At 34.1% G+C, this 22,959-nt stretch overlaps 1 long non-coding RNA gene across 16 annotated transcripts in view; it reads left to right on the plus strand.

Moving 5' to 3' along the window:
* LOC106558100 overlaps positions 1-21,996 on the plus strand; it is a 267,855-nt gene extending 245,859 nt beyond the window's left edge. For 9 of the 16 annotated variants that reach the window (XR_005382172.1, XR_005382178.1, XR_005382176.1 and 6 more), the window contains 7 exons: positions 4,373-4,531; positions 12,701-12,845; positions 13,296-13,365; positions 17,569-17,704; positions 18,114-18,272; positions 19,791-19,845; positions 21,691-21,995. This is a non-coding gene — a long non-coding RNA (uncharacterized LOC106558100). Of the gene's footprint in view, positions 1-4,372; positions 4,532-12,700; positions 12,846-13,295; positions 13,366-17,568; positions 17,705-18,113; positions 18,273-19,790; positions 19,846-21,690 lie in introns of all 16 variants that reach the window. The other 7 variants (XR_005382180.1, XR_005382184.1, XR_005382173.1 and 4 more) reach the window with 6 other exon arrangements.
* The last annotated feature ends 963 nt before the right edge of the window (positions 21,997-22,959 follow it).

The raw sequence follows: 22,959 nt of genomic DNA on the forward strand, positions 1-22,959 counted from the left end.
TTAGCCTGAATAACATCTTTAAGAGATTGAAAAAAAATGCAGAGAAATGTGGAAAAAGTGACAGAAATTTTTGGAGATGTCCTTACCTTTATGCACCGCATTCTGTCCACATTCACATTCTGCTTTGCTTATACTCCATTCTCTCAGGCCTCAAGGTCTATGTTCTTAATTCTCCTACAACCTAAAATTAAACCAACCCTCTCCTGAGCCATAAAACTCTGTCCAAAGGTAGCTTCCTATAAGGGAGTCTCTATTTTTGGATGTTTGGTTTCTGAGCATTTTTAAACCTCACCTTTTTCCCTTCCTCTTTTGCTCCACATCTGGACAAGCTGATGAGAAAGCCCGGGTGCTCATTCTTTTGGTACCAGGAGGAGTTTCAAACTACTGCAAACCCTTTCGGTGCACAGGAACCCTTCTCATGGCCCCACTCATTATTCCAAGCAAGTCCCCTTTTTTTGCTCTTTCAAGCCACTTTTGGATCAGTTTGGGGGGCTGCTTTGCTTTCACAGAGCCTCATCATGTAAGTAATAAGACCTTTCATACCTTTTTGGTGTGTATGTGGCTTCAACAGTCTTGACATCTAAACTATATTTTGGGTAGGAGTTCATCCTATTCCTAGAGAGCAGCTATACCTCTTTTTTTTTTCTAGTCTTAGCTGAAATAACTTCTTTTCTGAAAAGTTGTAAACAACGTACAGAGTATCTCCCACTCCCACACCACACAGTTATGAAGCTTATTCTCTATACAATGTATCCTTTCTCCCTCAAAATTTGTGTACAAATTTGCAATTATTGTTTTTATCTATTTATGTGCTTGTAGTATTATATATATAATATATATATTATATATATATATAATCTCTTCTTATGTCTAATCAGGAACTCAGTATCTTATTGCCTTAAATTCTACTTCATAAATTTCTTTCAAGTGGTGACGTCCTCTGTGTCTTCTTGAAGTAAGATCTAGATGACTTCTCTTCTAGATTACTAAAGTGCTTACCTAGTTGGTCTTCCTTACCACCATCAGAACCTTCTGATCCACCAGTCATAGTTATATATATTTATAACATAAACTTTATATTGTAAATTTTTTAGGTCTTCCATCTGTCTAAAATTCTTTTTTTTAAAGATTGTATTTGTTTATATGACAGGGAGAAGCAAGCAGGGAAACGGCAGGTAGAAGAAGAAGGAGAAACAGGTTCCCCCCTGAGTAGGAAACCCGACATATCCTTGATGCCAGGACCCCAGGATCATGACCTGAGTGGAAAGTAGATGCTTAACTGACTGAACCACCCAGTTGCCCCTCTCTAAAATTCTTTAATGGTTCATCATATTTATATTTTATTATACTTTATTTCTTCCATCTTTAACTATATCTGACTCTTATAGTATTGTTAAGTAAAAATACATGCATACTTTAAGGCTTTTAGGGTATATTTTAAATTCATATCTTTTCCATCGCCTTCAAGGCTCTAAATAATCAGGAGCCTGCTTCTTTCTGGGAACTCAACTTACACTGCTCTTCCTCAAGTTTCAGCCACATCAACCACCTTTCCATTTGTGAGATGTGCAAAGCTTCCTTCAGCATAAGGTCTCTCTCTACACAGTTACTTACTTTGCTCAGAAGGTTCTTAAAATTTGTATATGGCCAGCTCCTTCAATTGTCACCTTCCCAAGGTAGCCTTCCCTGACTTCCCAACCTAATAAAGCACTCTACCCCACCATCCTTCACTCTCATAAGACCTTAATCCATTCTTAACCTTGGAAACTTCACTTTGAAGTGTCTTTATTCAGGACACTTGGGTGGCTCAGCGGTTGACCATCTTCTACTCAGGTTGTGATCCCAGGGTCCTGGGATGGAGTCCCACATTAGGCTCCCTATAGGGAGCCTGCTTCTCCCTCTGCCTATGTTTCTGCCTCTGTCTGTGTCCTTAATAAATGAATAAATAAAATCTTTAAAAAAAGGGTCTTCATTCCAAATACTTTCTGAGTTCTGCTCTAAGTGTTCTCAGATTCATCTCCTTTAACAAGTAGGAGATAAGCACCGTAAGAGTAGAGACTGTGTCTTCCCCAATACCCTATTCTATCCATAACACAAAATGGGTAGCCTGTAGCAGGATCACAATAAATAAGTGTTGACTGAAAGATTAGAATTTGAATTCAAATTCCTGAACCATATGTGAAAATCCCTCAAAGGAGAAGGAGCTCTTCAGGTTGCCGCTTGAGAGTCCATGTGGCAGTATCCTTATTATCTTAAATTAGCTATTTCCCATGTGTGTATTCAAAGCAATACAAAGAAGACCATTTGTTTTTTTGTTTGTTTTTTTTTTTTAAATATTGAAAATACTGGTTTTTTTTTTTTTTTTTGAAATTGTAATGTTTGTATTTCAGGATGCGTTTTAACTACTGATTAGCATAGTGTAAGATTTTGCTATTAATACCTTGTATGTTTGACATCCTCTTTTCATTTTAGTGAACAGAAAAATTACATCACAGAGATGTGAAATCTTTCATTGTTTCCTTTTAAGTGTTAAAGGATTCTTTTTAAATTCAATAATTCAGAAATTGTTATGTCAACAATTTCTTAGTAAGAATGGTGTGGTTCTAAAAGATCCTGAACTCTATCATTAAGCTTTTTCTCTTTAAATAAACTGTTGATGATATGTTGGATATGCATTTAATGAAGTAATACACATTTAAAAAAGAAATCTCACTATTCTTACTCTCGGACAAGAAACTCTCAGAAATTATGTGACTTTATGTTTTTTTGTTTGTTTGTTTTTTTACTTTATGTTTTTAAGTGGATGAAACTATTAAACATATTTCACATATTACAATGTCCTTTTAAACGCTGTCATTTGATGTCATATAGGAAAATAACAAAATATTTTTCTTGTATTCTCTATCCATAATTCAGTGATCTAGGCTAAATATGCATTACACATGCAGACATATATGGGAGATGCATCTGTAGGATGCATAATTAATGAGTGAAATTTAAGCAGAAATTGCACATGGCATGCTTAATAACATAAAAGGTGATACAAAATAAGCAAAACTCCTAGAAAAATAAAATTCCTCTTTGATATTATCTATCACCAAATATTGAATCATACTAAGTTATTAAAAAACAAACCAACAGGCTCTTCTTATATTCACTTTTAGCCATTCCACAATTCTAACAGATTATATATTTTTAAAGTTCATTTTTGTACTTTGTTCTTGGCAACCGGATGCCTCTTTTAAAAAAGACGTATTGATTTTATAAGCAAATGCATTGCTTTGGGAAGGATATTTGAAAAAGTGTTAAGGAGAAAATGAACTCCATGGGGAGAACTGCTAAAATCTGTCAGGTGATGTTTGGGCTAATGCATATTTCCTAATATCACATAGAAGTGAGTTAAGCATCAAACAGAAATGAAGCATATCAAGTAATAGGAGAAATACATCATATTAGGAGAATGATTAGGAATAATCTCTAGCTGCATTTTCACAGATCCTAATATTTATTTATATATGAAACTCTGTGAGTAGACATTACTAAGAATTATTGTATCATGAAGTAAGTAGAAAAAGTACAGATATTCCACTGCACTTCATATTTAATTTTGCTTCTGATGGATCCCCATTAAATGCTAAATGATTAGCTAAATATTTAGATAGTTGAAGAAAGCTATCCTTTAAAGGGGTTCTTTACAAGATTGCTGATAATTTTTAAATGGGGGATAATAGATAATAGAGAATGTTATACATATAGCCATTAAATGAGTTTTCTTGTATGTTCATAGAGTCTGTGAAGGCAGGGGCACATACTGAAGAAATAGAGCAGATGTTGGCAGACTTTCCACTTATAGCACTCAGCTCTTATAGCACATCTCAGCTCTTCTATCAATCAGGAAACTTGATTGTAAAGAAACAAGAAAAAAAAAAATCTTTTGAGCCATCTTAAGTAAAGACCTTTTTTTTTTTTTTAAATACTAATGAATCTTGGGACTCTTCTTACTCAAATTACAGCTGGGTTGCTTAGCAAATGAAACATCAGACAGCTGTTCTCTACCTCCTACTCTGGGGCCACATATCTTTTTCCTTTCTGTTCTCTTTTCAATCCCATCTCTACATACCACTTTCCTCTGCAGAAGACTTACTTTCTACACTGGAGAATGTGGTTTGCATGTGGCAGAGGGAGGAGATTATGTTGCCTTCAAGGTACACTACTATCTCACAGAGTTTTCTAACTCCAGATCTCCATGTTGTTTGGTTAGATGCTGTGTGCTCATTCAGAATACCACCTGCATTCTTTTTTTCACGTTCCTTCCTCTCCTGGAGAGATTAAAAAGTAAAGAACATAATTTCTCACTTTCTTTTATTTTAAGGGCTGCCATGTAACACAAGGAAACACAAAGTGAAATCTAATTGAGACTGATTGAAAAACTTTGCTTTTGGAAAAGGACATCCTTACTTTCTTCTTCTCCTTCTTGCCTGAGATGCAAGCTTAATGCTGGGAAGGAAGAGCACCTGGGGACATTTGTAAGGTACACTTCCTCCCAGTTTGAGTCAATAATTTATCTATGACTCAGTCATTCACAGCTAGAGAATTAGGTTCTTATACTACATATGACTTCCTTGTTCAAACTCAGCAGAGTAAGAATGGATGTGAGTGGAAAAGAAATAATGGCTAGCACTAATAAGCTCAACATTTGTGATCATTTTTCTTTGATCCTGCAGGCATCATTGATTATTTACCAGTTTGCAAATGACAAGAATGATATTCCCCCAGCCATGTGAGATTGTAAATATTACATTATTGGGAAGATAGTGTTTTGAGAGAGAAAATTTGGCAAAATACTAATTAAGAAAGATTGCTAGTGAGAAAACTAAGTACTTTGCTTTTCTGTATATCAGTGTAAACCTTTAATACTGCAGAACATTAAACCTACAGGTACAAAAAGAAAGTCATCATGATGATTAGTACATTGGAGTTTTTTTTGGAACTCAAATATAATTTTAGATTCTAGAAGAATATAATCCATTCATATATTTAACATTTACTGAGAGCTGATAATAACCCATTCTCTGTGCTTATCGACTGGCCTTTGCCCTGAAGGAGTTTAGTTTATTAATAGAAACATATATCATTAATAATAATATTGTAAAAATTATACTAATAATATGGTTAGTCACTATAAAGTAATTAATTTTATGTGCATGTCGAAAACTGTTCACAGAAATACTCTTGAATTGACTTCCTAAGGCAGAAAGAATCGTGGGATAGAGAGGTGTTGGGTTTGGGGGGAGGACCAGCAAAGGCATTCTAGGCAAAAGCGACAACATATATAAGGTTTAATGACCTGAAGTTACTCTGTGATAGGGACCTGGCAGTCAGTTTATTTACCCCTACGTTAGACTGAAAGTTAGGGCGTAGCAGAAAACCAGCTGGAAAATTAGGTTGGTGCTAGACTGCAAAATACTTGAAGGTCTTGCTGAAGAGGGTTAATTAACTCTTTTACTGTTCGCAGTGGGGAACATTAGAGACTTTAAAAATTTCAAGAGACATAACATAAATAGATCAAAGCTTTTAGAAGAGGGCTGTGTTAGTCATTTGTTCTCGGTTTCATATACTGCTTCATCTGCGCTCTTCTTGGCATAACAGTGGAGGCTGCACATTTTTCCCATACTCCCTTGCCTAGTCACTTATGGCTAGGTTCAGTCAATGCACTAGGGGAAGATTTGGGGATGGAAAGGAAATTTGAAGAGTAGGTGTTCCTCACATATTCCTTCTTCAGGCAACATTTCTTAGAGAAGCTGTACCTCTTCTACTTTGCTAGCTCTCACCACACCAACTATGTTTCCATGTTTGCAGCAGCTGACAGGCACATCTGCTCCAGCCCCTCCATTCACTATGAGGTCTGAAACTGGTACCACTACCTCCTCCCTATGTTTCTTCAGCTCTAAGAGTGGTAGTAGCCTCCAGTAGTTGTTAAAAGTGGAGATTTCCTAATTCTTCCCTAATTGCCCTTTTCCTGTTATAAAATTCTGGAATTAACTTTCCATATTAAATACCCTCCATTGAATTACCTGGCATGAATTTGTCTACCTAACTGTACTCTGATAAATTAAAAAGAAAATTTAAGATACCTCTGGAAGGAAATAGGTTTAAATTCTTTGTTATTACTTTTAAATGCCTTTGAATGAGTGATGTAGTAAGCAATATCTTACATGAAAGTGATGTCATGGGAATGACGCCAGTGATAAATTGGGGCATTTAATCATTGGAAGTTCAAAAATATATTTCTTTCTCTTTTTGCCAATCTTTCCATTAAAGCCTTGCACAGCCTAACTTATATTTTAATAGCAACTGATACTACTTGGGCAATGTCAATACAAAGAGACAAAATAAGACTATCTTATTTCCTTGTTTTCTTCTATGTATTTTTTATATCAATCTTTTTTTTTTACAGAGATCCAAAAAAAGCTTGAGGAAGTTGTTTATAATTTAAAACCTTGAAGTCATTAAAAATTTAATGTCTCAGTGGTTAAAACAGACAAGTTAATTCAAGCTCACCTGGCTTTGTTTTCAAGACAAAAATATTTGTTCCAGTTGCAATGCAGGTGTAATATAAACACATCAGTAGTGACAACATATTTTGCACCTATCTTTTAAGTCAGTATTGTCACCACTGTATTTATAAAGTGAATTTAGGAACTTTCCCACAGAGAAGGCAGGTGAGGTTGATAGACAATAGGAAGGAAGTAATTTGTGCCAAGTTAGATATGTAATTGGTTTAAAAATAGAATTTGTACTAATCATTTTGTTGCTAGTAACTTTTATCAAATTGATTAAGTATAAGCTCATTCATAAACATTGAAGGTATATAGGAACATTTATTTTAATCCTTTGCTTTAAAAAAAACATTATTTGACTTCTCTGAAATATAGTAATGTTTTTACTTTAAATTACCTTTAAGTTCCTTAGAAAATGATATGGCTCCCCTCTCTGATAGTAACACATCTTTCTTCATATTATGTAAATAAAGAAGTTTAAATGTGAGATCAACATGGAGTATGGATTGTTAGAAGCATCGGTAAATTTATCTCCATTAAACTTTAAACAATTATTTAATGTGAAATATTTCTAAAGTATCTCAGTAATTCATTTCCTAAAGTGATATTAATCCCAGAGCACACAATAGAGTATTATAAATTTTAATCAGATGTCCTTTAGATTTCTAAGCCTATCAGTTAAATCTAAAGATTGCCTTGGAAAAAATGCTTAAATGTCCTAAACATTTCCAAATTTCCTTGATGCATACCCACCAGAACTGACTGTGTGGTACTTGAAAGAAAATTCTTCAAGTATACAACTTTGCATTTAGACTCTGACATTTGTATAAGATGATGGTAGGATTGGCCAACTCTCAGAGTATTTTCATTTTTGTTTTCTGTATCAATAATGGAATGATAGTGTTATGTTTATATATAATAATCATGTTGCAAATTTTATGGGCTAGCAAAATACATGAACAAAGAAAGAAGTACAGTTTTGATCATGGAACCTGACTGTAAAAGTTAGACAGATGTTCCTGCCTTCAGGTTTAAGTAATACTGGTAAATTGTACACCAATAAAAAGAGAAAAACTTAACTGACATAAATCCCCAAAATATGCTCTATAAACATAAAAACATCTTAAACTGCTATGTACACACACACGTACATCTGTATCTATATGTATTGATTTTTGTGTGTGTGTTGTATGTATACAGTTTACAGGCTGCTCAATTTCCCCTCCTAATTAGTTTACCCTCAATATATTTTAAATTCAAAGTATAGACAGGAAGTCCTTTTACCTTCCATGCAGTTATAAAGATGTGGTGAACTTTTTATGCCATCCAAGCAGTCATTCGTATTTAGAACATTTTCTGAGACTGAGAGACAGCAATACTAATTCAGTGATTAATAATTCAATATCAATAATGCTAATAGACTCTTTTAGTGATGAAATATTGCTACCTTGGAATCTCCTTTCTTCAACTGATTTAAAAATGACAGCCATGTCTTTAATCACAAAATATTTCAAGCCAGTGGATATTTCCTTTAAATGAAAGATTTTTCCTAATGATCATTAGAGGAATCTAAGTAGATCCATACAAGTATGTACAAAACCCAGCAGGTATTTGTACACTGTGATTGATGAGGCACTGTAGGTTATTATTCCCCAAAGACAGCAGACCCCGTTTATGTTGCTCGCTGGTACATGCCAGCAATTAACAGTGCCTAATATGACATAGGTGCTTAATCAAAACATTTTGAATTGATGTGTAACATATTTCCTCCAATTTTTGTCCCATACTAGATTTTATGACTGACATGAGTCAACATAGGGGGAGTCAGGGGGCCATAACTCCACTCCATTTGTTCTGACTTATAATGGGCCATCAGTGACTTTGTCTTGAATGATCAGGGGATGGACATATAGACAATACAAGTATTATTACAAGCTGCACATGGCTTCCACAGCTAAGGGAAACAAATCCCTCAGAAACCATTTTGATTTATTTGAGGGTAAATAATTATTAAAACTGATTTTTCATTCTTAGTCTAGTGTTCTTTATAGAGAAGAAAACTGATCTTGAAACTTCAAATCAGAACATTAGAAAGTCAAGCCTCATATAGTCATAATTCTCTTCAACTTGAGGTTGAAGACTAAGATGGAAATTTTTACCTCAAAAATTTCAGTTTACTTTATAAAAACAGGAACTTGTTATATGGTGGTGCTTTATTTTCACAAATGTATCTATTCTCCAGCACCAAATAGTTAATCCCCATTATTAACAATTTTGTGTTTGTGAATTTGCCTACTTAAGCCTAACTAACTCAATATTTGGAGTGTTTTGTGGTCATTTGTGGACATTCCACATACATAGAACAGTGAAAAATTTGTGTGACCTAATGCACATGTTTCCAGCTGGGATCCAACAAGGCCATTCTGTCTTCTTGTTTCAGCTTTCATATAAACGTGTCCTTTTTGGGTTATAATTAGTGTCACATTTTTGTTTGTTTTTGTTTCTTGTTGTTTTTGTTGATGGTGATTCCAGCTGTTTAAGATGGCTTCTAAGTACAGTGCTGAGGTACTGTGTAGTTTTCTTCAATGCCATAGAGTATGATGTATCTTACAGAGAAAATAGTATGTTTAGGTAAGCTTCACTGAGGCATGAGTTAACATGTTGGCAAAGTTCAATGTTAATGAATCAGCAGAATGAATTAAATAAGGTGTCTCTAAAGACAAACTCACATAAAACAGGGTTACGTATTGATAAATTGATAAAATGTTTATACCAGAGTTTTCCAAAAACCAACCCTGTATTTCCCCTAGGAATGAGGATTCAGTATTCACTAATTCGGTTTTCTTGGTGAATTTATAGAAAATAACTACTGTAGATAATGAGAATCAATTCTATAACATTTCTTCATCCTGGGACTCAAATAACATTAAGTTCTTGCCCCCCCCATACACTCATGTGGAAACATAAATACATGCACATACACTTACTCTAGGAATACAAATTTATTCAGTATTTTTACCATAGCTATAAGAAGATTTAATATCTACATCTCAGCATAATTCATTGCTTTTGCTAAGGTTGTTAGCCTATGTCATAGTTACACTACAGCATTTTATGGGCCACTCCTTGTCCATTTCAAGGGATTAAATTTAGGGGAAAGATGGAGAATAGTGAATTATTCCATTCTTACTCAAGAGAACTATGGAGACTACCAATAAACTAAGCTATAGGAGACCTTAGAGCAAGCCAATCATCACAGCGGCAAAAAAAGAAAACTTCCAATCATGAAAGCAATTGTGTAATCATCTGGTGATCAGGACTATACGTTTTATCAATGTAGCTCATAAAGCAAAATAAACTCTATATTATTCAAAGGAATTACTTTGTAGATTTATTTTATATTGTATAATTAATCAACTACCTGATTTCATATTCACACAACCATGTTCTTTAAACTGAGAAAAATAGGAATTTAGTAACATATTTTTGATAGAAATTCCATTATTCATACGTATATAATTATTTTTATTTTTTATTTGATATAACCTAATATATAGAAAAGTGTTCTGCAAACATAGCCTTTGAAAATGTTCTAATGCCACCATAGATTTAATTCATGTGTACACATTAACATTCTCAAATTCCATATTCTCTTTCTAACTACTACTTAGCATTCAACATTCAAGTATCTTTGGATTTAAGCTCATAAGGCTTTTTGAATCTCTCCCGAAACTCATTGTTTTGATGTATTGATGTCAGCCCATTACCTAATTCATCAAAGTGACACTACATTTTAATAGAGTACCAAAGTATTAGTGCCTTATTTCATGTAGAAATAAAAATCCTGATAGCATTCTAGTTGGGGAAAAAAATGACAATTTGAAGCTTCCTATGTGAAGTTTCTGTGTCTGTCAATCTGTCATCTTCTAAGAGCACCTTGTAGTAAATGCAATTCAATAAGGAGAAGCAAAAACATTGTGAAAAGCTATAAGACTTCATTATACTCAATTAAATATAACCAATGAAGGCGTACAGATATTTGAAGACCACTTCCCCATTGATTTGCCTTTTGTTTGAGAGTTTTAAAATCATATATGCTTTTGCTCACTTTTTAAATGTATTGTTTAATTTTTAATATGAGAAGATTACCTAATATACCTAACTCTTATGTCTGTACCAAAACACTTTGGAAAAGCACCCGTAGTTGATAAATATTTCCTTCCATTGTTAATAATAGAACTTCTGTCTGAAAAACATTTGAGGAAATGAAATTGCAAATTCCACTGTGAATAAGCTTTCCATAGAAATAATTGAAGTGAATCCACAATTAATACTCTCTACCTGTGCTATGAATGTCCTTACTGTAGCCATCTTCATCTCCTGCCTAGAAAATTGCAGAATATTTTTCTTCTCCAAAGTTGTACTACTGCTTATCATCAATCAGATGACAGAGACAAAAATGATCCATGTACCAAAACAAAGCCACTAACATCCTCACTTAACATTCTAATTTTATATTGTATAATTAATCAACTACCTGATTTCATATTCACACAATCATGTTCTTTAAACTGAGAAAAATAGGAAATTTAGTAACAGATTTACTAACAGGTTTGTCATTGGCTTTAGAGGGAAATTCAAACTGCTTTACTGGAAGCTACTGCTTGTTGTCTCTTTGTACAACTCAAACCTCAGTTTGTAGCACCTCCTCATTCCATTTTTATCTTATTGGGATCTGGAAACACTGACCTTTCTGTTAATTTCACAGCGAAGCACACCCAAGACCTAGGTGTTTGCCTACCATCTTCTTTGGCATGGTGTTCCCTCCATACTACTCATGTTTGACAGCGACCTCTTCACCTATGTATCACTGCAAACAACTATGCTATCCCTCATCACTCTCAGTTCACTCTTCTTGTTGATGCTTAGCTTTCTAAGAATAAGACATGCCCATTTATTTGCACAATTCCTTTTTTTTTTTTTTGCCTTTCTCCTGCTGTTACAAAGTAGACTGCATGAAGTCAAGAGTCCTGAATTTTTTCAATTATTTCAAGAATACCTTATAAGAAATGCATATTTTCAAATGAATGCACACACTCACTGTATCAGGGAAGACAAAACTAGCTGCTCTAAGTACACAACTCCCCAGATCTCAATGGCTCACAAGTTTATTCTTTCTGTGACTGGCTTAATCTACTTAGCATAATGTCCTCAAGGTTCTTTCATGTTGCAAATGGTAGGGCTTTCTTCTTTTTGAAGGTTGAACAATATTCCATTGTATTGATATACATGTTCTTTATTCATATTGAGTTATGCATTAAAGCATTATTAAGAGGGTAGATCTCATGTTAAGTATTTTTACCACTATTATTAAAAAAAAAAGCTTATTCCTTACTTACCTAATCATCCAGTACTTGCATCGATAATTTGACTTCATCGCACCTTCTATTTCTTCTATAGATAATACCCATTGACCTTTCATTTTGTAACTGAGCCAGTGATTGAATATGCTGCCCAATGGAAGCAAGAATCCCAGTAGACAGCATGTTTTTTTTTAGCATAGCCTCTCACACCTTACTTAGCTTTTTCGTTTAACTTAGACATAATGAGGATTTTATTTTTAAAGCAATGACATTTTAAATGTTTTTGTCTAGCAAAAGACTTCAGTTTTTGCCTCAGACCCTGCTGTAATAACACGATCAGATTTTTTTTTAATTTTTTTTTTAAATTTTTTTTTTTTATTTATTTATGATAGTCATAGTCACAGAGAGAGAGAGAGAGGCAGAGACACAGGCAGAGGGAGAAGCAGGCTCCATGCACCGGGAGCCCGACGTGGGATTCGATCCCGGGTCTCCAGGATCGCGCCCTGGGCCAAAGGCAGGCGCCAAACCGCTGCGCCACCCAGGGATCCCAACACGATCAGATTTAATGTTTATTTGATCTCACAGAGATTAAAGGATATTTAATTCATCATAATGAGTTGCCATGTGTTCTGTTTTGTACTGCTTTCATCCAACAAATGAAACAACATTTTAGAGATTCAGTGTGTTCCAAAACTGACATAAGTCAATAATAAGAGGAAAATAAATAAATACAATTTCATAAAATATAAAGACAAATATGTTTCTGTTTTCTTTCAGGTTCTACTTTACAGAGAGCCTTCATAATTTCAGTATATATGAGTGAAATACAAGTATAAGGCCAAGGCTTGTTTTAATGACTGAAAGAGTATATGGAACATAGTAGATGCTTAATACTTTTGAGGTCCTATGCAAATAGCATGAGGTACTCTTGAAAAGCCACTTTTAATTTTATATTAGACAAGATATTTAAAATAAGCAATAGCAATTCTCACTGAGAATTAATCCACATCCAGAGTAAAAACAGATTAAAAGAAAATTAATTATAAAGGAAGAGGGTATCCTTCTCCTACATATTCCTAATGTGATGGAAGATACATCAGATATCTTAAGCATGCAAGTAAACTTCATGTATTGTTTCTGTGCTAACTGAACTTACGATTTTGTTCAGTTTACCATACATCTCAGTATAAGTAAAACAGTCATTGATTGGTAGCTAATAATCTCCAGTTCTTATAGTTATTGAAGTTCTTATTATAGAAATATATATTTCTGATTTATTAAATGCACATTGTTGTTTTTGGATTATTCTGTTTCATTTATTAATTTGTTTTTTTGCTGTGTGTTTGTGGTGTGTGTGTATGTGTGTATGCAGGGTCGTATTCCAGAGATGCTCATCTCAGGAGTAGTGAAAAGACTGAAGTTCTGAATCTACAAAGGAGAAGGTTAGATCCTATTGATTTTCCCTTCTCTCTTTTTTTTTTTTTTTCTTTTAACAGCCAGTACCTGTCTTCTTCAGGAATACAAGACCTTGCTTTTGGTATCTGTAAAACTTTAGATTAAGGAATAATAACACTCCTGATTTTACAAGAAGGGGAAAAGACTATGGTTTCATCCCAGAATTTTAAGAGAAGTCTGATCAAATGGATTATTTTATATGATGGATAAGGCAAGATAATCTGCTAAGAGAGGGTATGGATTTCAAGATTTATGGAGAATAGAGTCATTATAATTAATTTATATGAAGAATGTAAAGAACAATTGCCAGGAAGTAGAGTAAAACAAGGTAAACTAGAGAGAATTTGGCAGCAGATTTTAGGAACTATTGAATTTGGTAATCATAGGAGTACTTTGACTCATTCATTGATTCATTTTTTTCATTTTTTTTTTTTTCTGAAACATACAATTCTCTTGAGAAAAGTCCAGAGATGGCTGATGGTTAGATAGAGTTAGAGTGAGATTGTTTTGCAGAAGAGCAATCTAATAGCATTGAAGCACGGAGTTGAAAATATTAGAAAAATGAAAGCTGAAGAAAAATGTGAAAGTGTAAGGTATACAATATTTTCAACTTTGTATAACACTGTGTCATATATTTTAAGTTACCTAAATAATAAAGACTTAATCTATGGAAAATTTTTTGATCCAATATTTTTATGTTTAGGGCTTCATACTATTGGGGCCTTGCATGGCTCAGTCAGTTAAATGTCTGCCTTTGGCTCAGGTCATGATCCTAGTGTCCTGAGATTAAGCCCCACATCAGGCTCCCTACTCAGAAGGGAGACTGCCTCACCTTTTCCCCCTGCCTGCCACTCCCCCTGATTGTGCTCTCACTTGTGCTCACTCTCTCTTTCTCTCTAATAAAGAAATAAAATCTTTATAAAAAAGAATTTATACTATAGAAACTCTTACATAGATATATAAATATATAACTACAAAAGTGTTATTTGCAATGATAAAGTGCCAAAAATAATTAAATATATATTATATAGAATATTATATAGTCTCATAAGAATTAATATGAATCTACAATTATTTTATTATCCCATTTTAGAAAACATAATATTTCTATGATATACATAGCAAACTAACAAGGAAAATACAATCAATTCTTAATAACAATTTTCTCAGGGTATATTACAGGGAATTTCCAGTTTTTATTTTACATATTTTCCATTGTTTACATTTGTTTGTTAAAACATGAATTATTTTTAAAAAATAACAGCAAAGAATTTAAAGGAACTCTGCCTAACTTAGTCTAATCAATCAATTTTTTAGACATTGAGCATGTGTAGATAGATGCATCTAAATTGATGGTGGCCAGAGGAAATCATATTTTCTCACATACATGATAATTTTTTACTTTTCACACAGAATTACACATATTACACATTAATCTGTGCTTGGTACAGTATGGAACTGGATATCTGAACAATAATTAGAAATTGAGACTCACTCACCCTCCTGCATAAAGAGGAAAGTATGAACTAGCAAAATGTTCAGCCCATAGAAACACTTTAACATGGATCATGACTGGCTGGTTCAAGCAGACCTTTCTCCTTCTCTCTCTTAAAGATCTATTTATTTATTGAGACAGAGAGAGAGAGAGAGAGAGAGAGAGAGTTGGGGAGGAAGGGCAAAGGGAGAGAAAGAGAAAAACTCAAGCAGATTCATCGCTGAGCATAGAACCTGAGGCGAGGCTAGATCCCACAACTCTGAGGTCAAGAGAGCTGAAACCAAGAGTATGACCATTAACAGACTGTGCTGCCAAGGCAGCAAAAGCAGATATCTCTTTTTTGACAATCTGAGCATGGAACACTGGAAAGTTAGTAGAAGGTAGAGTGGTTGAAATTAGGGCGGCATAGGAAACCAAAAAAAAAAAAATACGGAAGCCCAGAAGTGTGATTAGTTATGAGGTAAAAGATTGTGAAGTAGAGAGAACACGCCCTTAGTATTATGGTAAAGTAGTAAGGAAGAATAAAGAACAGAATACCTGGCAGGTGCTGTGGCCACAATTGCAACTACTGGTCTGCTTATTTAGAACCATCGCTGCTGTGCAAGGCTAGAACTGCAACACATCCTAGTGGTAATCATTCTATTGCACTTTTCTGTGAGCTCTAGTTTTCAGCAACTGATATTATTCCATCCTTCTTACTTCATTATATACACACATGCTGTATCTCCATTAACGAAAGTAACCTGAGTGGGTCCTTTCCCACAGAAATTGTAAATAAATCATAAATTGCAATCTGCCTGGCACAGTTACAAACCTGATTGCTTAACAGATTGACCCATTTTTTAGAACTAGTCTCTTTTCTTTTCCCTTCTAATTTTCCAGTTTCATTCTTCTCTTCTCATTATTGGCTTCATAGTTCTTGAGTCTTAACTCGGTCATGTATTTTGAGTATTATATTCTCAGACTCTCAGTCTTCAGGGACATGCTTCCCTAATCTGCTGTCTCATCAGACTTGGCACACACTTTGATGAAAATAGTCTCAAACAAATGTAATTTTTATACATAATGCTTAGTTTCATTGAGACCACATTTTGAGTTCAGTGTTTCTTCCTTAAGAATATGTAGCTATTTCTGATAAAAACATTTCATCATTAAAATTTTATACTATGTGTCATTTCCATAAGCTCTGCCAACATAGTTCAGATTCATATACTGATTGTACTGATGCCCAAACGAAAAGTAGAGGAGATAGATACTTGGTATGAGTGATATAAATTAAGAAAAGTTTTTTTTTTTTTTTTAATGATGGCATGGTATGCAATTTTCTAGGACTCCTGATCATATCAGTAAGTTCCCCAATTATATGTAATGCCTGAAATCTGTTTCATGTAAAGGATTGAACATCAGATGAGGACTCTATTTCATTCTTATGAATGTAGTAGGCATTTGCTACAAGTTTTCCATATGAGAAAAAGGAAATGATTCTCAAATGTTCACTAATACTTATAGATAATGAATTAAATACATTTAAGTCTCTTACATCACAACCTGTGAAACTTAAGTTCTGAAAAATGTACAACTTAAAAATCATGGCTGCCTTGAAAACTATAATACCCTCTTAAGATTTTAATTCCATTATAGTTAGAGATAGTAGTACCTTTAACCATCACATAGGTAATCCACCTCAATGATACACTGGGGCCAGGTTTCACAATAAGATTTCTACTATTATTCAATATCACGCTATTATAATCTTGATGTGAAAAGGCTTTTACTTTTTAATTCTCTTGTAGTAAATTTGTGCAAATAAGACTTGGAATAATGACAGTCATACTCTTAATCTTCTCATGATGTGCTCTATCCCACAATGCAATTGCAGAGAGACTATAATCATGGGATGCTTTTAATGATCTTAACTATGCTATGCCAGGGAGCAAGCCTTGGGCTTTTCAAAAGGGCAGGAGTAGCAAACAGTAGCCATCATAAACACACATAGTCACTGGAGTTGTCCTGAGGGCCAAAATCATTGCCATCATTAGTAACACTTTAATTTGTTCAGCGACGAGAAATCAATCTATAAAAGGAGGATATCTATTGCGGTTTTCCAAAAGGCTGCTAGTGATAAGTGTAGTAACACTACAAATTTGACATTGCGAAGTTCTGTTTACATAGTTACACAAAACAACTAAGATAGAAGAATTGGTCAGATATAAAATTGGTGATTCTCATGTCTACCCATAAAGAGTGTTAAAAACAAGAAACCTCTTTTTTTTTTTTTTTTTTTTTTTTACTTCCCACTCTCCAAAATCTAGTGGAAAATTTTGTGAGAAGGGCAAATTTGTCCATTTCATTCTTAAAAAAATTTCACTGCAAACCTCAATAATAATATTTGAATGTCAAAAGGAAAACATTACTTAAAATTTAATGAAATAGGGGCAAAGGGGCAAATAGTATATATTATTCCTTAGCTCATTTTAAAAAACTATACATGAAATTGATTCTTTTAGTAATGTAGAAAAAGTAAAATATAAATTCTTAAACTTGGTAATTTATATATTCTTTGTGACATATTTTTGAATTGTTCTATTATCAGCATGTTTCATTGATAATGAAAATTATATAATTATATATAGATGTTCTTAAACTCAGTAAGCAGATTTTCTAACAAGTCAGAAAATTGCATTTTAATTTGCAGTTTCTTCTTGATCTACTACTAATGAAGGTTTTACTGGATTATCTGCTTAAAGGTCAAAATGCCAATTAGGAGTTTCTCATCAGTGATAATTCAGATATATGGAAAAATGACAGCATTAGCTTTTTATCTTCTTGAGGTAACTTATTTTGTACTCCATTGTCTCATCAGAGTTCTGATAACAATGAAGATAGTTTATAACATTTAATATTTCTCATTTCAATGCAATACACACATTCTTGTTTAAGGGAACACATTATATAAATCTCATCACAATTTTCTCCTCTTCAGATGTGACTCCGTAATATACACTTTAATAAACTATATTAATATAGCTTTATTAATAAGCTAAATTTTACAGATCACATTTTAAACTATGAATAAAATAATACGCTTTACACATAAATTTTATTTTTACAAAATTACAGTACAAAAATCAGTGGTTTTAGAACATGTATTGCATTAAAAACTTCTTGATCTTACAGGTCAAAGTTTCTAGATCCAGGGAGGAATAATCATTTCATCTTGTCTGTGCTATATGATTTCAGGATTCATATCATATCACATTTTATTTGTGAGAAAGTTCACAGAACATGAAAATATATTAATACAGTGGACATCCTTCTGCATATATAAACATAACCGTGCCCCATGAAATGAAAATACACATGGAAGGACACTGGTCATCTGATTTAAGTCACAAACATGTACGTATATTTACCAGTAATAGAGACTCTGTGTGTATGTGTGTATGTTTGTATGTGTATAATTAAATTCAAGTTATCTTTAAATGGCACTACACTTGAAAACACACAATGTTATGACCATGGCAGTAAAGTGATGGCATATTCCAAAAGAATAATTTAAGATTTTAATTGAGGGTCAATTTCAAAGTTTTTGGCAGATGTAAGAGGAATCAGTGAAGGATAGTGGATATTGTTGTCAGTGGTAAACCTGATGTAGAAAATTCCAGGAAGAGTTGTAATTGTGAAAGAAGGCTACTCAATAGAAATTGCACCTTTGGTGATGAAACTCACCTTCCCTCATTTTCTGCCCTCTGATCTCTTATGGGTGCCTTCTTTTGCCCAAGCCAATGGGAAGCCAGAGAATAAGGAAGCCCTTGATGTGGTCTATAAAGGTTGATGTCCTGGATTACCAAACAGGATAGGGAAGGGAAAACAGGGAATTAAAAGAGGAAATGGAAGACACCTAGCTTGTATTTTCAGCGTTTGTTCATGGAGTAGAAGACTCAACAAGAAGACTCAGTCAAGATGTCTGTTTTCCTCAATCTATCTAAAGAGTAAACACAAACCAATCAAAATCTGTGGCAAAAAAAAAAAAAAATGTTTGTAGAAAAAACTGCAATCTGAATTCTAAGATTGATAAGGAAAAGCTAACTGGAATAGCCTAAAGAGCTCTGATAAAAGACAATCGAAGCACTAACACAATCTAATTTCAGGACTTACTATAAAGCCACACACATCAAGGTAGTATTAGTAAAATAATGGTGGAACAGAATAGAGAACATAGAAATAGACCCATGTTTGTAACTTCATCTGGGTAAGATGATGCAAGTCCTTTTGTTATTAAAAAATTAAGGTGCAGGTGCACCTGGTTGGCTCAGTCAGAAGAATATGCAGCTCTTGATCTCAGGGTCATGACTTTGAGCCCCACATCGGATATAGAGATTACTTAAATAAATAAACTTAAAAATATTAACGTGCAATAACACACAACTGATCAAAAGGAGACAAGTACTTTATAAGTTCTTATCTTTATTAAATCTTAAAGGAAAATATTTTACTGAAAATATAGCTTTTAATAGAATGTGAAGAGTTTTGTTTTTTCCAATCAGTACACATATTCACGAACACAAGTTATTGGTTATTAGAATGAGATATGATTCTGGTATTAAGTCTATCCCTGCTCAATTGTTCCTTAACAAATATAAACACTAAGAAGTTATGTCTCCATAAATAAGTAGAAGAAATAGAACAAACTTTTAAAATAGCAATATAACTCATTTCTTCAAAGTTTTGCTATTGCTTCCAAAACTTACTCTGATTTATCGTAAAAAAGTGTTTAGTTATTCATAAGTGGATAACTAGATTAAGTTCTCCTTCAATTTTGTTAAAATAATGATTTGAGAATAATCTAAAGTGAAAAGTACTTTGTTGCTAGGCATTTGTTCATTAAATTCTTCCTTATAAATGTATTATTGACAGGAATTACCACATCGCCCAGGATTTTGCACTTTAGAGCATAACAACAAAATACAATGTAAGTAAAATATGACATTCTGAAAATCAGGAGAAAAGTCCCTTTGTGAAGGACATGTGAGAAAGGGAATCCCACTGGGCCAGAGATCTTTGCTGATGCACAACAACTTTAGGAAATGGGAGACTTGGAACATAAAGATGTAGTCTTTTATATGCTTTGAACTTTATATACTCTTAAAGGTATAGATGCCCCAGTTTGAAGACATTCTTTTTTTTTTAATTTTAAAAAAATTTATTTATTTATTCATGAGAGAAAGAAAGAGGCAGAGACATAGGGAGAGGGAGGAGCAGGCTCCCCCCAGAGAGCCCAATGCAGGACTTGATCCAGGATTCCAGGATCACTACCTGAGCCTAAGGCAGATGCTCAATGGCTGAGCCACCCAGGCATTCCAGAAGACTATCATTGTATGTAGGGTAGGAGGGGAAATGTTCTATTCACTCAGTGTAGCCATTTGATTTCCCCTGCTTACAAAGTATCCTATGAGAACTTATTCATTGGTCATACATCACCTGAAACTCCTGAATTTCTTTATTGCTTTAGGATACTTAAATGTGTAATTAAATTATGAAATCAAATTAATTATCAAGCTATACCTTATAAATATTTTTTTTCTTTATTTATTTATGGTAGTCACAGAGAGAGAGAGAGAGAGAGGCAGAGACACAGGCAGAGGGAGAAGCAGGCTCCATGCACCGGGAGCCTGACATGGGATTCGATCCTGGGTCTCCAGAATCGCGCCCTGGGCCAAAGGCAGGCGCCAAACCGCTGCGCCGCCCAGGGATCCCCAAGCTATACCTTAAACAATATAGTAATTAAGAAAAAAAATTATGCTTCAGTTTGGCATGAACCAATGAATATTAAATGCAAAATATTTTACATTACAATTTTAATTTGAGAATATTGAAGAATAAAGACCATGAAAAAGTTCCACTTTACTATTTTCTTTCTTACTCACCTCTTTTTACCAAAGAAAAAAAGCCAATAGGATGCCTGGGTGGCTCAGTAGTTAAGCGTCTGCCTTTGGCTCAGAGCATGATCCTGGAGTCCTGGGATGGAGTCCCATATTGGGCTCGCTGCATGGAGCCTGCTTCTCCCTCTGCCTATGTCTCTGCCTCTCTCTCTCTGTGTCTCTCATGAATAAATAAATAAAATCTTAAAAAATAAAAAGCCAATATATGTGAATGAATGTTTCTATATAGATATGCACACACATATATATACACATATATTTGTGTTCCTTCAGGTGCACAGAAGCACACATACATGCACACACACAAACTTAAGTTAGATTAGGCCCAAGGCATCCTTTTTTTTTTTTTTTTTTTAGGATTTATTTATTTATTTTAGAGAGAGAGAGAGAGCATGGGAGTCAGGAGAGGGGCAGATGGAAAGAATCTTCAAGCCAACTCCCTGCTGAGTACAGAGCCTGATATAGGACTTGATCTCAAGACCTGAAAGATCATGACCTGAGATGAAACCAACAGTCAGATGCTCAACCAAATGAGCTCCCCAGGCACCTCAGGCCAAGGTAGCTTTACTGTAATAAAGAACGGGGGAAGAAAAATTAAAAACAAACAAAAAACAAAACATACAGACTGAGGAGATATTTCTGTCAGAGATATTTTATTTTTCCTTTCTTTTTCTTCATTTATTGCTGCCTATGGCAAGATCATAGAAATAAAAGCCCCAGATTTTTTGCTTACAGTTTTGGATGTTATTCTTGTTGTTTGATGGCCTTCCCCCCCTTCTTTATTTGACATTTGTTAATCTGTAATTATCAGCTTGGAATGCATCCTACTTTTTCTTGACTGTATCTTTGTTTCTTCCCTCTTTCTCTCTACACAGAGATGAGAGAGTTTGAGTGCCAAGGACCACATCATTAAAGGTCACAGGTGTGAACTCTGAAGAGCAAAATCCCCAGGACCCAGGAGATGAATATAGAGTTGGTAATAAGAGATCTGAAGGGATTTGGGAAGGTGACGATGGTATCTGCTACAGGGCCTGATGGGACTGAAGCATTCCTTAAACTCATCAAATGGTTTGGCTTCTTAGATAAGGGGGGGGGGAACTTGCAGAAATGTCTGCAAATAAAATATTCTAGCTAAGCAAATGTTCTGGTTTGTAACTGAATTAACAAGGATTTAAAAAGTATAAATAAACTGATACATAAAATGTCAGAAAGTGCAAGAGTTATAACTATTATAGTCTTGTTGCCTAAAGGAAAAAGTGCAGGCCAGTAATTTCCTCATATTTAGAATGGGGGAAATCGGGGGAACCTTAAATATATCAGCATCTTTTTTTTTAAAGTCATTTTACTAGTACATATGATAAGATAATATTTAACAAATTACTCTTGGGGCACTTGAGTAGCTCAGTTAGTTAAGCATCAGACTTCTGATTTGGGATCAGATCATGATCTCAGGGTCCTGAGATCAAGCCCCTAGATGGGTTACACACTCAGTGGGTAGTCTGCTTGAGCTTCTCTCTCTCTGTCTTTCTCTTTCTCTCTCCCCCTCTGTCCTTCCTCACCTTGCTCTTGCTCTCTCTCTCTCTAAATAAATAAATAAATCTTTTTTAAAAAAATCACTCTTGACATAGTGTGGTTTTCTACGTTAAAAAGTAGAATGTAATAACTGAATTTAAAACATCAAGATGACAGTGAACTCAGGGAAAAAACAAAAAACAACAACAACAAAAAAACAAAGCCTAAACAAGATCACATCTGGCAGTAATAGCAGTTAAAGGGTAAGCAATGGACTAGGTCCTAGGGATTAAAACCCTACACTGCCACTTGCTGGTTAGTTGTGTGACTCTAGACTAGTGAATTCACCTTTATATGTTTCACTCCTGTCATCTTTAATATTAGAATAACCTACACTTATGAAAGGTTAGTTTTGAATTTGAAATAACTTAAACTATGTATACTGATCAGAACAGCATCTGCCATGTAGTTTTTAGTTATTATTATTTTTGTTATTATTAGTGAAAGTTTCAAGGCAACAAACCAAAATTCAAACCAAAATCATTTGTTCTTATTATAGTAGTAGTAATCAAACATTTTCCATAAAAGACCAAACAGCAAGTAAATGTTGGCTTTGTAGACTATTTGGGCTT

The sequence above is a fragment of the Canis lupus genome, chromosome 31 (genome assembly GCF_011100685.1).
Source record: "Canis lupus familiaris isolate Mischka breed German Shepherd chromosome 31, alternate assembly UU_Cfam_GSD_1.0, whole genome shotgun sequence".
Lineage (NCBI taxonomy): Eukaryota > Metazoa > Chordata > Mammalia > Carnivora > Canidae > Canis > Canis lupus.